The sequence below is a fragment of the Rattus norvegicus genome, chromosome 2, assembly GCF_021556685.1.
Source record: "Rattus norvegicus strain SHRSP/BbbUtx chromosome 2, alternate assembly SHRSP_T2T, whole genome shotgun sequence".
Lineage (NCBI taxonomy): Eukaryota > Metazoa > Chordata > Mammalia > Rodentia > Muridae > Rattus > Rattus norvegicus.
Genome location: NC_141535.1, coordinates 128,962,145 through 128,979,265, shown reverse-complemented (window position 1 = coordinate 128,979,265; position 17,121 = coordinate 128,962,145).

The following is a 17,121-nucleotide window of genomic DNA, read 5'->3' as shown; positions in this document are numbered from 1 at the left end:
TGATTTTTTAACAGAACAGTAGCAAAATAAAATCTATAGCAGAAATAAGTAAGTCTCCTATGAATAGTTTTCTTTTGCTAATTACAAACAGGAAAAACATTCTTTATCCAGAAATAAATGCAACACAATATGCAAAAATGAATTAGAAGCCATAAGTAATCATCTAATTCAGGAACATTTCAGAAATTTTTCAGTCACGTATAAAACATAAAAATTCAGGGAAAATATTGACAGACATGAAAACATTATTTTGGTTCTAGAATCTTGGCAATGCAATATTTTACTTAAAATGTTTTCCTACACTAAGTAGGATAAACAAGAAATGTGAGAAGAGATTAAAGTAATCTATAATCTTTCCCCTAGGGACTAATGACACAATCATTATTGCCAGTTTATGAAGGGAAAGGGGAACTGTATTGAAAAAGACAAAATTCATGACAAGGTGCTTATTCGGAATATGAATTAACTGATCTGAAAATGTTCCTGTGAATACAGATATGATGAGAAGCTCAGTTAATCAGTAGTATAGAGGTCAGTAAGGATGAACCTACCATGCAGTGTGAGTAAATATATAGAGAGAAGAAGAAAATCTTTCATATACTTTCATATACAAACTATAGTGAGAAGAGAAATAAAATAAAAAATAAGATTTGTAAATATTAACATTAAAGAAAATGGGAAAGATGACCCTAAGTTTGTAAAGGACTTGTGATTGGAATACAGTACAGTGTGAAGATAATGTATTGAGGTCAACAACAAGAAGAAGGACATAGATGGTTGGATTTGTTGAAGTGGGTGTATACATAATCTGAAGAAAGACCAATAAGCCTAAGGTGTCAGACTCGAAACTCAAATTATGAATGTCTTAAGAGAAATAAGGACTAAGTTGCCTTGGTGAAAGTTAAAGGTCTTTTAGTGGATTAAAAATTATTAATAACTGCAAGCAGGAAAGGTGAAATCAGGATGAAATTAATATTTGAATATAAGAGAGACTCCACTAGGAGAAGAGACTCAGAATGGGAAAATGAAAATAGGATCTAAGAAGAATAAGGTCAATGTATAAAAATATTACACTTTGTTTATTGTATATATGGTGTGTGTGTGTGTGTGTGTGTGTGTGTGTGTGTGTGTGTGTACATTTGTGTCAGAGTGTACCTAAGGTGGTCACAGGACAACATTTGCGAGGCAGTTTCTCTCAATCTAGCATGTGTGTTTCGGCGAAGATATCAAGGCGTTAGGACTGAAGGCATGCATCTTTGCCCTGCCAGCCATCTGCAGGGACCAACTCTCAAATATTTTACATTTTAATTTAAACATATGGTCTAATTAATTAACATCATGTGTACTTATGAAGTATTATATATACATGAGTCTAACATGGGCACGAATGTATAACAGTAAATGAAGAGGAGATAGCAAGTCTCTTCTAGTCCTCATGTTCTGTGAAGGGTACATTGTAAGAGAAATTATAGCTGAAAAAAATCAGGCTGTGTTAGCTTTTGTCTTTATTATTTGATAAAAACATCTATATGTAGGGATAGGGCCTTGGGAGAGCCACATGCAATTAATGGCTGCTGAGAGAGGGAGAATCAGTATTCTGCAATGACAAGCAGTATGATAGGTATTCTAATCCCTGATCAGAGCTAAAACACATATTCATATGAGCAGCATTTAATGCACTCAGGGGAGAGGGGGAGAGAGAGAGAGAGAGAGAGAGAGAGAGAGAGAGAGAGAGAGAGAGAGAGACATTCTATGTATGTGTACATATGTGTGCATATGCATGTGTAACAAACATTGATGAAGTCACTCCTGAGAGGGAGCAGGAGGCATGTTAGTAGTTGAAAGAGTAAGAAGAAGTAGAAATTATTTAAATGAAGTGCTTACTATGAAACTCTAAAAATAAATTAAATTAAAATATTATCTTAGCCAGATGTGATGGTATACAGCTAGAATCCTCCCTCTCAGAACGTTTTGGCATGAGGATCGAGTTCAAGGCCAACCTAAGCTACATCAGAATATCAAAACTAGACTGATTCTGATGAGAACTTTTCTCAAAAGATATTTTCAAAGAAAAACCAAGTGGTGAATAAGTATAAAGCTGCTTTTTCCTCTTCTATTGTTAAATTCAGATCCTGAAATTTGGAAGGCAAAATGTCAAGGATCAACTTTGATATTAAAGGGTAAACTGAGGCATTCAGGAAAGGGGTATGACTTTGTTGGTGATCTGGGTCTAAAGCTGATGATGTCTGGGAATTAACTCTGCAGATAGCAGCAGGGGAAAAGAAACTTAGTTATTTGCTTTCTTCTTCTTGGAATCAGGGACACCTGCTGGCCAAAGGATCAGAGTTCCTTTTGTGAGCCAGAAAGAAAAGAAAAAAAAATTCGATTTGCCTTCTGTCTATTATTTTGAATTTGTTTATAGATAACCTCATATAACATTTTTTTCTGTCCTTGTAACTACATGAAATCGTTCATTACCAGTTTATAAGCTTTAGTTACCAGATTGTGGATTCATTCCTAACCCAGAAGAAATGTTTTCCTTGTATATAAATTTGTTCCAAATCTGCTTACTTTTTCTAATGCTATTAGCCAGTGGCACATGCAGGCTTACAGAGTTTTTATTCTATATGTGGACTTGAGATTACATGTATCAATTTAGGAGTTCTATAAAATCATTACCAGGAACTATGAAATCATCTATTCATCTACAGAGCATTACTACATGAAAGTAAATCTTCATATTGATTCTGCTAGAAAATTTGCCCAATAGGATGGGTTGACACTTAGGAATCATTAAGGCCATGTAATAGGAGCAAGAAAGGAATATCAGAAGCAAAAAGTCATCTTGGGATGAAGTCTCTGAGAACCCTACCTCTCAGAGCTCACATATCATAGCCATGTAAAACATTGGCTTTCTCCATTTGCTTGCTTTAGACTTTTGGAGATGGCTACAAATAGATGATTTAGGTCTAGAGTCGTCATGTTACCCCATTGAAAGTCATTGGAAAATACACTCATGATCTAAATTTGCATTTCCTATTTAGTTATCAGAAATATCTACTACTTCAGCGTGGTGAATTTAACAAAAGCCAATGTCAGTGAAATCATTTTGAAACAAATCTGCAGGCATCCACCCAGTTTGCAGAAAAATTTTGCTAGAACCTCTGTAAAGTCCACTGATACCATTCTGATAGTCTTTAAAAGGAACTCAATTATTGTTATTTATATCCTAGAATAAATTTAAAACTCAGGTAAAGAAAATAAGTTGTAGAGACTGTCAGATTTTTGTTTTTGTTGTTGTTGCTGATACTGTGAAAGGCTACTTGATCAGTCATGTTGAAAGAGTAGTAAATGCTTTGGAAACATGTGGCGATAAGTCAATATATGAACAGTACAGGGTGGAATTTTAAAATAGTGAGTTTCAAGATGCAGATACTTTCATATGTCTATTTTTCAAAATGTTTTCATCGGTGGACTTTTTATTCTTCTTTCTCCTTGTTTCTCTTTAGCAGACTAAAATTGTGTAAATTAGGATTACAGTGACAAGGTTATATTACACAGTCATCAGTGTATAGGATTCTTTTTTCCTCACAGTACTATTTCTAATACACTATTATCAAACATTATCATTATGCATCAAATATTGGGAAATTTAATTTCCAAAGTCAACATCGTAAGTTAAATTTTAGCACAACAGATTTAAGTCAGAAAACCAAGGGAAAACTACTATGTAATCTTTGAGCTTCTACACATTGTAATAAAAGATACTGAAAGGAATTCAAATCTAACTTTGTTTGAGGACAGCCTCAGGCATTCTGTGTTTGTGTTTCTTGTAACTTTGCAGAGACTATTGGAAGTTCAATGAGGTATGCCTCCCAGCAAAGACTAACCTCAGAATAAAAGCCACAAGAAAGCTCACAGGAGTGTAAGCCTTTTTTTTTTCAAGCAGAAAAACAGGTGTGCAATTCTACTGTTATAGCAGAGTTGTTCAATAAAATACAATAAATGATTTTGCCACACTAATTTGCCCTATAAAAATAATTACTTAATATCTAATAGAGGAAAATCAAGTATTAGCAAATATGCTTGGTGGTAGTCAGAACAAGTCAAATTTCCTACAGTCTTTTAATATAGTTCTTTTTAACAGGGCAGTTTTCCAATAACTAAATTGTAGAATATTTGGTTTGGAAAATAGGCTGCAGTAATTTTGTGTACCCTCCAAAATGTATAATGAGCCTTTTACTTTGATATTTCTTCATTAAGTATTCTTGAGCTGAATTTTGCTTAATAGTAGGGAAAAGGTATATTTGGATAGATAGACAAGAAGAATACAAAATAGGAAATTACTAACGTGGTTATGTTAAAATCAAGTAACTTCTTTAACTAAAGGTAAATTATACATGTTTAGTGAAAACTTATGCCAGGTTGACTTGGAAATTATATACCTACAATTCCCTATGGAAAATACTTCATAAGTCCATCTAAGTCCATCTGTGAAATGGTTGAAACTTTGAAACCCTGACCTCTAAAATTATGTTTAGATTTTTTATTCCATACTATATTTTAAATATCAAATATTCAAGGTAGCTATTTGTTTAGAAGATCGTGAATATAGGCATTAGCTCACGTCTCTGCTTTATTCACAAAACCACATAACCAGGTATAAACAAATCCTGTAAGTGTTTATTTTAAGGCACTACAATGGCACAGATTGATTTTTGATATTTATTACTAAATTAAACCTACAACATGTAAACTACATTCTTTTTTTGTTAAGGGTTTATAACAAGCCTTATGGCAAATACAGGAGTAGTTTGTGGAATTTTGTCTCGTGTTAATCTTTACTTTCTTATTAAAGTTTTTGTTTTAATGCACTTTTCATTTTAGTATGGGTTTGTGTGTCTTCAAGGGTGTGTGTGCTAGTGTGTGTGTGTGTGTGTGTGTGTGTGTGTGTGTACAAGTGCCATAGCGTACTTACAGAGTTCAAAGGAAGACGTGCATGTATGTGTTGTCTCTCCCCTCTTTCATTTATCATATTTTAACCATAATAACAGGAATGAAATCCAAATTTAGAATCTTATTCTGAATTCCAGATCTGTATCCATCCTTATTAGATCCTATGGTGTTACCCATGAATAATTAATGGTAAAAACTGTTTTCAAGATTTCAAAACACTGGTGAGAGTCATCATAAAGATGTGTCAATTGAGATATGTTACCACAGCATGTCAACTACAAGAAAAGCAAAATCTTGTCAGAGTATAAGTGTGTATTCCTCTGAAACTCACAACATCTATTACCTATAATTCCTTACTGAATAAAATCCTGTGGGCATCAAGAAGGTCATGAAGCACTATCACAAAAAATGCACACAAAATTAATCATATTGAAATCTACTTTGAATCAATAGCTATCATACAAAACAAACAGGATGTATTAGACCTCAGCTGATATGCTGGGTCACTTCACTCATAATTTGACATTTCACAGGTATAAACATTTAGAACTTTTCCTGTTCTAGAATCATTGAACATATTGGAAGTTCTTTTGGAATTTTGTAAAAAAAAATGGTTCAGATTTCCCATGTGTTAACCGCTACCAAAGTCAAAGTAATATTAATAAACAGTTATTGAGACCACCACAAAATCATCTTCAATGTCAAATATGTTTATATAAACCAATATTTCTCATCATACTTATAAAGCTAACAATACACAAAACATTAAAAAAGGAACACTGAAGGGTGGAAAGGCTGACATTTCCTTGCATCTTGACAAAATTTAGGTACAGTCTCAAGAAAACATTTTTCTCTTCAGCATCAACCCTTTTACGAACCAATTTATTTCTGAAATAGGCCCCAGGGGCAGTGTGGTGGGTGGCTGTAATGGGGAATATCTCTCTGGCCACTCAAGGAAATTGCTATGGACTTTTAATCTTATTTTGATTAAGTTCTGTGTAGATTGTGTCTGCCAGGCTGGCAATAAGATTACTGTTTCTGAGATCTTTTGGCTGCTATTGGACTGAGATTCAATTTTTTCCCTACTTTTTCAAGGTTAAATTGAAACAATATTAGCCATTCCTTCTAAATAGTATATGTTTAGGGTTTGTATTGTTCTGGAAACTTCAATACTAATAAACATACCATATTTTAGAAGTCACAAATGCGTGGAAGCCAAAGTTTTTTGAAATCTGTTTTATGTGTAAATGAAAAGATAGGAAAGGCCTTTAGGGATAATCACCATATTTTTATATATTTGAGATTTCTGTATGAAAGTCATATTAGAAAGTGAATATGGTTTAAAAGTCAGCAACCAAAGATTTTTTTTTTAGAATAGCAGTATGAAGCTTTGTTTATTTTTTTAATAATACTCTATTGTTTTTGTTTTTGTTGGTTATGGTGGTTTTGGTTTTCTTTTTCTGTAGATATCTAATAATAGAACAGATCAATTTCTGTTTTGGAGCTACCAGAAGATAACAAAAAGATTGTCTCTTTTTTTCTTATCTTGGATTCACTATAGATGATTGAAAATTCATCAGCCCATGACCTACTTGTCTCTTCAAAGTAATGGTCTCCTCTATACAGATAGGTACTTGGTTCCAGTGTAGGGTAGATGTACACAGCATGCCTTAAGCTGTCTGAAGACAATGGAGCACCCTGTGTGGGAAGCAATCACAGCATGGCATTACCATTGGAGCCTCAGTATTCAGTTGGGAAGCCAAGCTTGGCACTTCTACACTCATGATTGTCTAAAGGGTGGAAAGGCAGCCTTCTTAGGCTGTTTTTCTATTGCTGATATATAATATTGATCTTCCTCTATGAAAACTTGACAATATTGATAGTATATAAGGATATAATTTTCTTCTTTCTACATATCAGTTTCAAAGTACATGGCAAAAAAAGTTCTAACCTATTAAAAAATATCTGAGAGCCTGTCTTTCTTGTGCTATTATAACAGATTTTATTGATGAGACAAAGTTAAAAAGACACAGGATGTCAAGCTTCTCATTGTGATCTGTGACTGCAATCCCAGCATAAAGGAAGCAGAGGCTGGAAGTTGATCTGACTTTCAGACCAGCTTGACCAATACCATCACATTTTCTGTACAACAATTATAGAAACTGCCTAAGGTGAGCTTTCTGGTCCTCTGGTAAGGACTTTGGCTCAAAGAACTAGGCTTCCATCTGACTTGTCAGTGTATATTTTTTCCACTATTTCAGCGATGTGATGTGACATGTATGTAAAAAGAGGTCAGGGATATTGATTAACATAGCTATCAGCCCCTCCTGTTTTGGTACATATCAAGTTATCATTGCTGTAGTAGTATTGTGCTATGCATCCATTTCACTGTCTTATAAAACCAGGAAGGGTAAAAGGGAAGTGAGCACTATTCTGAGTTTGTGGTTCATAATCCAGTACCATTCATTGGGTAATAGTGGAGGAGGAAAACTACTTTATACATTTCAACAAATGCAGTAATCGTGATTATGGCCATTGCTGTGAAACTCTCACCTACTCTTCCCATGACCAAAGCGGGGTAAAGTCTGAAAACAGTGTTTAAGTATAAAACACTGTAAAAAGAGTTAACTCAGACTGTGAATACTCCAGTAAACATTCCATAAAAAATATTTTATATAACTACTGTGTTGTTCAATAATGTTACATAAGTCTAAACAAATGTAGTTTCTAACCATATATACATATATGTATATGCATACATATTAAAACATACACATATATAACATATATATATATAATGTAACTTCTACAATTTCAGGAAAATAAGTTTATATAACTCAATCTCTAATATATATGAACATTTTTTTCTGAATCACACACTTGCCTCATAAACTCTCTGTTCAAATTACTTGTAAAAGCAATTTAATTCTGAGGAACTTTTGTTTTGGTTTGTTTTGTGTTTTTTGATATTATTTACATTTCAAATGTTCTTCCATTTCCCAGTTTCCCATCCATAAAGCCCCTATCCCACCCTTCTCCCCTTCTTCTATAAGGGTGTTCCCCCTCCCAAACCACTCCTCCTTCCCATCTCCCAACCCTGACATTCCCTTACACTGGGCATTCCAGCCGTGGCAGGACCAAGGGCTTCTCCTCCCATTGGTGCCCAATAAGGCCATACTCTGATACATATGCAGCTAGAGCCCTGGGTCTGTCCATGTGTAGTCTTGAGACTGAAAAATTTCTCATTTTCTGCTGTCGAAAATCACAAGTGTGAGAAATCAGTTATATTTCTCAGTAATAATTTAAAATATATTTTGTAGGTTTCATCCTTCTTATGTTCCTCTCATTATTTCCATCATTCTTGTTCTCTATTTAAATTTCGAACAATGCATATATGTGTATATATACATATATGAATATCTAAATGAATAAGTGATTTAGTCCCTGGGAGCTCTGGTTGGTGAGTATTGTTCCTATGGGGTTGCAAACCCCTTCAGCTCCTTCAATCCTTTCTCTAATTCCTCCAATGAGAACCCTGTTCTCAGTTCAATGGTGTGGTGCTAGCACACACCTCTGTATTTGTCTGGCTGAGCCTCTTGAGGGACATTTTTAACACAATATTAGCCGAATAAGATCTTCCATTTTCAAAAAGATTATTAAAGAAAAATGGTAATTCTACTTTTAGTCAGTGGATATTTAATAAACTCAAATTTAAAAGTGCACATTCTCTGTATTTTAGAACAGGTTTTAATTTATTTATAATTTTAAGAATATGTGGTGTCATCACTATGAGATCACTATAACATTTAAATCAATTAAAAGAGATGAAGATGGGAAAACTTAAATGAGGTTCATGTACCCCAGAGATAAATCTTGGAAGGCAATTTCTGTACTGGGAATTGGCAGATAGCGCTCATAATCTAGTCTGTCGTTTTCTTAGGCTTGAAGTTTCTCATTTTCCGCTGTCGAAAATCACAAGTGTGAGAAGTCAGTTATATTTCTCAGGATAATTTAAAATATATTTTGTAGGTTTCATCCTTCTTATGTTCCTCTCATTATTTCCATCATTCTTGTTCTCTATTTAAGTTTTGAACAATGCATATATGTGAATATATACATATATGAATATCTAAATGAATATATATATATATTCATGACTCAAAAGTAGAAAAAAACAGGAATAATGGGAAGGTGGGAATATATCTATATTGAAAAACATATAGGAAATATATATTATATATTGAATAAATATATATTGAAAATAGAAAAATAGAAATGTAAATGAGAATATATACAATATATTCTAGATATTATATACCTATATCTCTACATATTAAGTCTAGTGCCTAATAATGAAACAGAATGTGCTCTTTTCTTTTAGTGACTTATATTTTTAGTTTTACACACTGGAGTTCCATTATTTCCCTGCAATTGACTTGAATTTATTCTTTATTGCTGAATGTTGGTGTAGATGTACCACATTTTCTGTATCCATTCCTCTGTTGAAGGGCATCTGGGTTCTTTTCAGCTTCTGGCTATTATAAATAAGGCTGCTATGAACATAGTGGAGCACATGCCTTTGTTATATGTTGGACCATCTTTTGGGTATATGTCCAAGAGAGGTATAGCTGGGTCCTTAGGTAGTTCAATGTCCAATTTTCTGAGGAACCTCCAGTCTGATTTCCAGAATGGTTGTACCAGTCTGCAATCCCACCAACAATGGAGGAGTGTTCTTCTTTCTCCACATCCTTGCCAGCATCTGCTGTCACCTGAGTTTTTGATCTTAGCCTTTCTCACTGGTATGGAACTCTTTTTACAGATCGTTTTATAACTTCCTACAAGTCTTTCACCCAAAGCTCTTTACATTTTTCATTCTTAATTAAAATATATTTACATTACTTCCCTATTCTTCATTCCATTCTCATTATCTTTCTCTAAATTGTGGTCTCTTTCCGTTTAACAATATGTATGTATGTATGTATGTATGTATGTATGTATGTACCCTTTAATCTATCTATCCATCCATCCATCCATCCATCTATCTACCCATCTGTCATCTATATATCTTTCTATTTTAGGATCCATTTATTTTTACTTTCATATATAAAAATTTGGGTTAAGCCATTGGCTGTAGATTGGCTATAACTATTGGGAATCTCAAACCGGAAAAAGTGTAGTGGAATTTTAATCTAGCAAAACACCTTCTCCGGTAAGAGCTCACAACCAAAGAACTTCTAGGTCTGTGTGATTCAGCCAGAATGACCCATCTGTCTGACTGGGACACAGACATCTTTAAGGTAAAGTTTGTTTGTAGAAGGAAGCAGAAATGTTTGAAAGTGAAGTCCAATTAAAGTGTAGATAAAGTAAAAATCAGAAAAAGATTTGGCAGAATGAGTCAAAGATAGGATAAGCCCAACTCTCATGTGCAGCACAGGAAAGAGAAAAGTGAAATCTTAAGAGATTAATAAAGAGGGGCTGGGGATTTAGCTCAGTGGTAGACCGCTTACCTAGGAAGCGCAAGGCCCTGGGTTCGGTCCCCAGCTCCGAAAAAAAAAGAACCAAAAAAAAAAAAAAAGAGATTAATAAAGAGAGAGTTGAAAAGTGACACTTTTACTGGGACAGTCTTACAAGGATAGGTCTCAGATAGAATAGCCTACACAAGAGTGGAGACAGAATGAGTCAGATAATAAGAAAGATCCAGAAGATTAGAGCATATAACTAGAATTAGTTTGAGCCCAGCCAGAAAAATTCAGTCAAAAGTTAAAAGAAGCCAGTATTAATCAGTCAGTCAGCTTGAGGAGTTTGGATCAGAACTGTTGATTTTAACCAGCCAGCCAGAATTCAGGATGGTCTAGAAAGGGTGAGTTTATTCAGCAGTAAACCTGCCAGATTACAGTTACATCTGGTGAATAAATGTTACTTTTAGAAAAAAGACTAATTCTTCATCTTCCAGCAGTTGTTAATTTCCTATATTTCTCTAACTCTAGTTGCGGATCATGAATCTCCAGTTTGCATGTTGGCATAGCAATTATTTTTGTCACTTTTCAGGTTCTTTTTAGGCAGCCACTTTCTGGATGTATTGTGATCATAGCAAACCTTTAATTTATAGGAGACATACCCTTGTAGCCAACTTACTGCTCTTCTGTCCCTTACAATTTCAATTCTCTCCTCCATAATATTTTCTCAATGTTAGGTGTAGTGGTGTGGTTCTGTGTAGATGTATGGGGATTGGGACCAATCAATTCCTCTTTTCTTCTTCTTCTTCTTCTTCTTCTTCTTCTTCTTCTTCTTCTTCTTCTTCTTCTTCTTCTTCTTCTTCTTCTTCTTCTTCTTCTTCTTCTCCTCCTCCTCCTCCTCCTCCTCCTCCTCCTCCTTCCTCCTCCTCCTCCTCCTCCTTCCTCCTCCTCCTCCTCCTCTTTTTATTTATTTATTTACTTTTTATATTAACTTTAGTATTTCTTATATACATTTCGAGTGTTATTCCCTTTCCCGGTTTCTGGGCAAACATCCCCCTCCCCCCTCCCCTTCCTTATTGGTGTTCCCCTCCCAACTCTCCCCCCATTGCCGCCCTCCCCCCAACAGTCTAGTTCACTGGGGGTTCAGTCTTAGCAGGACCCAGGGCTTCCCTTTCCACTGGTGCTCTTACTAGGATATTAATTGCTATCTATGAGGTCAGAGTCCAGGGTCAGTCCATGTATAGTCTTTAGGTATTGGCTTAGTCCCTGGAAGCTCTGGTTGCTTGGCATTGTTGTACATATGGGGTCTCGAGCCCCTTCAAGCTCTTCCAGTTCTTTCTCTGATTCCTTCAATGGGGGTCCTATTCTCAGTTCAGTGGTTTGCTGCTGGCACTCGCCTATGTATTTGCTGTATTCTGGCTGTGTCTCTCAGGAGCGATCTACATCCGGCTCCTGTCGGTCTGCACTTCTTTGCTTCATCCATCTTGTCTAATTGGGTGGCTGTATATGTATGGGCCACATGTGGGGCAGGCTCTGAATGGGTGTTCCTTCAGTCTCTGTTTTAATCTTGCCTCTCTATTCCCTGCCAAGGGTATTCTTGTTCCCCTTTTAAAGAAGGAGTGAAGCATTCACATTCTGATCATCTGTCTTGAGTTTCATTTGTTCTAGGCATCTAGGGTAATTCAAGCATTTGGGCTAATAGCCACTTATCAATGAGTGCATACCATGTATGACTTTCTGTGATTGTGTTAGCTCACTCAGGATGATATTTTCCAGTTCCAACCATTTGCCTACAAATTTCATAAAGGCATTGTTTTTGATAGCTGAATAATATTCCATTGTGTAGATGTACCACATTTTCTGTATCCATTCCTCTGTTGAAGGGCATCTGGGTTCTTTCCAGCTTCTGGCTATTATAAATAAGTCTGTGATGAACATAGTGGAGCACGTGTCTTTTTTATATGTTGGGGCATCTTTTGGGTATATGCTCCTCCTCCTCCTCCTCCTCCTCCTCCTCCTCCTCCTCCTCCTCCTCCTCTTCTTCTTCTTCTTCTTCTTCTCCTTCTCCTTCTTCTTCTCCTCCTCCTCCTTCCTCCTCCTCCTGCTCCTCTTTCTCCTACTCTTCTCCTCCTACTTCGCCTCCTCCTCCTTCCTCTTCCTCTTCCTCTTTCTTCCTTTTCCTCTTCCTTTTCCTCTTTCTCTCCTCCTCCTCCTCTTCCTCCTCCTCCTTCTTTTTCCTCCTCCTCCTCTTCCTCCTCCTCCTTATTTTTCCTCCTCCTCCTCTTCCTCCTCCTTGTTTTTCCTCCTCCTCTTCCTCTTCCTCCTCCTCCCATTTCTCCTCCTCCTCCTCTTTCTTCTTTTGGCTTTCTGCTTCTGTATCTTCTACAACTGAAGTTCAGAGTTAAACTTATATGTATCTGTGGATGTAAAAATATGTAATTAGCATTTAGTAGAATCTTTCACAAAACCTATGACCTCACTAGTCACAAGTAGTTGTAAAAGTTTTCAATGCCAGCCAGATTTTCCTTGTTTAGAGTGGGCCTTACATACAAATAGACACATCTGGATTGCTGTGGAGATATTAGTGCCACGATGTACTTAAGATTCCAAAGAAGTAGTTGGTTTAGACATTTTGGAGGAATGCATATTTGTCTTCTTGACTACAAATCTATTTGATTTTTGCATATTTACACCCTGCAAATGTACTACAGCCCTTGTAATTCCTTATGCAACTTCTTTTCCTTTTCTTTCTTTTAAAATTATCTTTTTTTTACACTGCAGAATTTATTTCCCTCCTGGGTCCACCTTCTGACTTTTCCACATCCCATAACTCCTCCCCAGCCTCTGTCTCTATGAGAATGTGCTCACGTCCACAAGCCCCTTCCCACCAGGTCTCTAAACTCCCTTGGGCCTCCAGGTTCTTTTTTTTTTTTTTTTTTTTTTTGGTTCTTTTTTTCGGAGCTGGGGATCGAACCCAGGGCCTTGCGCTTCCTAGGCAAGCGCTCTACCACTGAGCTAAATCCCCAACCCCGGCCTCCAGGTTCTTAAGGGTTAGGTGCATCTTCTCTGACTGAACCCAGACCTGGGAGTCCTCTGCTCTTTATGCATTAGGAGCCTCATCTCAGCTGATGTATGCTGTCTGGTTGGTGGTCTAGTGTGTGAAAGATCTTGGAAGTCCAGGAAGGTTGAGACTGCTGGTCCTCCCACAGGGTCACCCTCCTCTTCTGCTTCTTCCAGTTTTTCCCTAATTCAACCAGAGGAGTCAGCAGCTTCAGTCCATTGGTTGGGTGCACAGAACTGTATCTGACTCTTTCAGCTGTTTGTTGGGTCTTTTGGAGCCCTCCTTTTGGAGTCATGATAGGTCCAACTTTGTGAGCACTCCATAGCCTCATTAATAGTGTCAGGTCTTGGTTCCTCTGCCTTGAGCTGAGCCACACTTTGGGCATGTCACTGGACCTCCTTTTTCTCACGCTTCTCCATTTACATTACTGCAGTCTTTCAGAAAGGAACACTTACGGGTTAGAGGTATGACAGTGGGATGGCAACCCTATCCCACAACGATGCTCTGCCTTTCTTCTGGAGTGGGCTCCACAAGTTCCCTCTCCCTACCCTAGGGCATTACATATAAGGTCCCTCCCTTTGAGTTCTGAGAGTCTCTCAGCAACCAAGTTTCTGGTACATTCTGGAGAGTCCCCCCAACTTCCTACCTCCCAAGGTTGCCTGCTTCCTTTCTTTCTGTTGGCCCTCAAGTCTTCAGGATTTTCCCTCCACTCAATAACAAATCATGTTACTCTCTTCTTTCTCTACTCCCTGTACTCATTCTCTCCCAAGTTCTTTCTTCCCTCTCCCCTGTGGCTGTTTTCTTCTCCCTCCCAAGTAGGACTAAGGTGTTCGTACTTGGGTCCTTCACTTTGTTGAACTTTTTGAGTTCTTTGAACTGTATCTTGGTTACTCTCTATTTTTGTTGGTTAATATACTAATATTTATTAGTGAGAATATACCATGCATGTCCTTTTGGGTCTGAGTCATTACTTAGGATGATATGTTCTAGTTCCATTTATCTACAAGCAAAACTCAGGATGTCCTCATTCTTAATAACAGAGTAGGGTTCTACTGAAAAAATGAATGTGGCATTTACATTTTCTGTATCCATTGTCATCGGGCATCTGGGTTTGTTTAGACATTAGCTATCAGAAACAAAGTTACTAGGAAAATAGTGGAACATATGCCTCTGTGGCAGGGTGGAAAAAATTTTGGGTATATTCCCAAGATTGGTATTGCTAGCTATTTAGGTAGATTTATTTCTAAATATTTTTTTTTACTTTAGTACATTTCAATTGTTATTCCCCTTCCCGGTTTCCAGGGCAACATCCCCCTAACCCCTCCCCCTCCCTTTCTGTATGGACTTCCCCTCCCCAACCTCCCCCCATTATTGCCCTTCCCCCAACAATCACTTTCACTGGGGATTCAATCTTGGCAGGACCAAGGGCTTCCCCTTCCACTAGTGCTCTTACTAGGATATTCATTGCTACCTATGAGGTTGCAGCCCAGGGTCAGTCCATGTATAGTCTTTGGGTAGTGGCTTAGTCCCTGGAAGCTCTGGTTGCTTGGCGTTGTTGTTCATATGAGGTCTCAAGCCCCTTAAAGCTCTTTCAGTCCTTTCTAAGATTCCTTCAATGGGGTCCTGTTCTCAGTTCAGTGGTTTGCTGTATTTTGGGTGTGTCTCTGAGGGGAAATCTACATCCGGTTCCTGTTGGTCTGCACTTCTTTGCTTCATCCATCTGATCTGGTTTCGTGGCTGTATATGTATGGTCCACATGTGGGGCAGGCTCTGAATGAGTGTTTCTTCTGCCTCTGTTCTACACTTTGCCTCCCTATTCCCTGCCAAAGGTATTCTTGTTTCCCTTTTAAAGAAGGAGTGAAGCATTCACATTTTGGTCACCCTTTTCGAGTTTCAATGTCCAATTTTCTGAGGAACCTCCAGATTGATTTCCAGTGTGGTTGAACCATCCTGCAATCCTACCAGCAGAGGAGCAATGTTCCTTTTAACCTACATCCTTGTCAATAAGTGCTGTCACATGAGATTTTGATCTTAGCTATTCTGATTGGTGTAAGGTAGAATTTCAGTGTTGTTTTGATTTGCATTTCTCTGATTACTAAAGACTTTGAACATTTCTTTAAGTGCTTCTCAGTCATATGAAATTCCTCTGTTGTGAATTCTTTGTTTAGTTCTATATCTCATTTTTTGATTGGGTTGTTTGTTTGTTTGTTTGTTTGTTTTGTTTTTGGTGTTTAGCCTCTTCAATTCATTATGTACTTTGAATATTAGCCCTCTTTTGGATAGTGAAGTTTTTTTTTTTTTAACCAATATTCACTTTACCTATTTGTCTTACTCACTATGTCCCTTGCCTTACAGAATCTTTCCAGTTTTGTAAGGTACCATTTATCAATTTTTGATCTTAGACCTTGAGCTATTGCAGTTCTATTTAGCAAATTTCCCCTATGCCAATGAGTTCAAGCCTTTCCCCACTTTCTCTTCTATTAAATTGAGTATACCTGGTTTTATGTTGAGGTCTTTTAGCAACTTGGACTAGAGTTTAGTGCAAGGTGACAAATATGGATCTATTTTCGTTATTCAACATACAGATAAACAGATAGTTCAGCATCATTTATTGAAGATACTTCCCTTTTCCATTGTATATTTTTGGCTTCTTCGTCAAAAATTAAGTTTGCTTTAAATTTGTGGTTTTATTTCTGGGTCTTCAGTTATATTCAACTGATCAATGTGTCTGTGCAGTTTTTACACTATTTATCTGTAGTATATCTTGAGGTCAGGGATGGTGATTCCCCAGCCATTCTTTTATTGTTATGAATTGTTTTGGTGTTCTGGGCTTTTTGCCTTAACAGATGAATTTGAGAATTGCTCTTTCCATGTCTTTGGAGAATTGTGTTTTGATTTTGATGGGAATTGTATTGAATCTGTAGATTGCCTTCAGTAGGTTGGCCATTTTTACTATTTTAATTCTGTCAATCCATAAGCATTGGCTATCTATCTATTTTGTGAGATCTTTGATTCTTTCGTGAGCAACTTGAAGTTCTTATAAAGACCTTTTACTTGTTTGATTAGAGTTAGTCCACCCAGGATACTTTACATTATCTGTGGCTGTGGTGAAGGGAGTTGTTTCCTAAACTTCTTTCTCAGTATGTTTACTATTTGTATCAAGGAAGGCTACTGATTTATTTTAGGTAATTTTGTATCTGGTCACTTTGCTGAAGTTGTTTATCAGATGGAGAATTTCTGTGGTAGAATTTTTGGGGTCATTTATGTATACTATATCTTTTGATCTCTTTTTGTTGTCTTATTTTTCTAGCTAGCAATTTGAGTACAATATTGGATAGATATAGGGATAATGGGCATCCTTGTCTTGTCCCTAATTTTAGTGGGATTGCTTTAAGTATCTCTACATTTAATTTGATATTGGCTGTTTGTTTGCAGTAAATTGCTTTAATTATGTTTATGTATGGGCCTTGAATTACTCTCCTCTCAATACTTTTAACATGAATTGTGTTATATTTTTATCAAATGCTTTTTCTGCACCTAAAAAATGACCATGTAATTTTCTTCCTTTAAGTTTATGTAGTGGATTGTAGTAATTGATTTTCATATACTTAACCAATCTTGCATCCCTGTGATGAAATATACCTGATC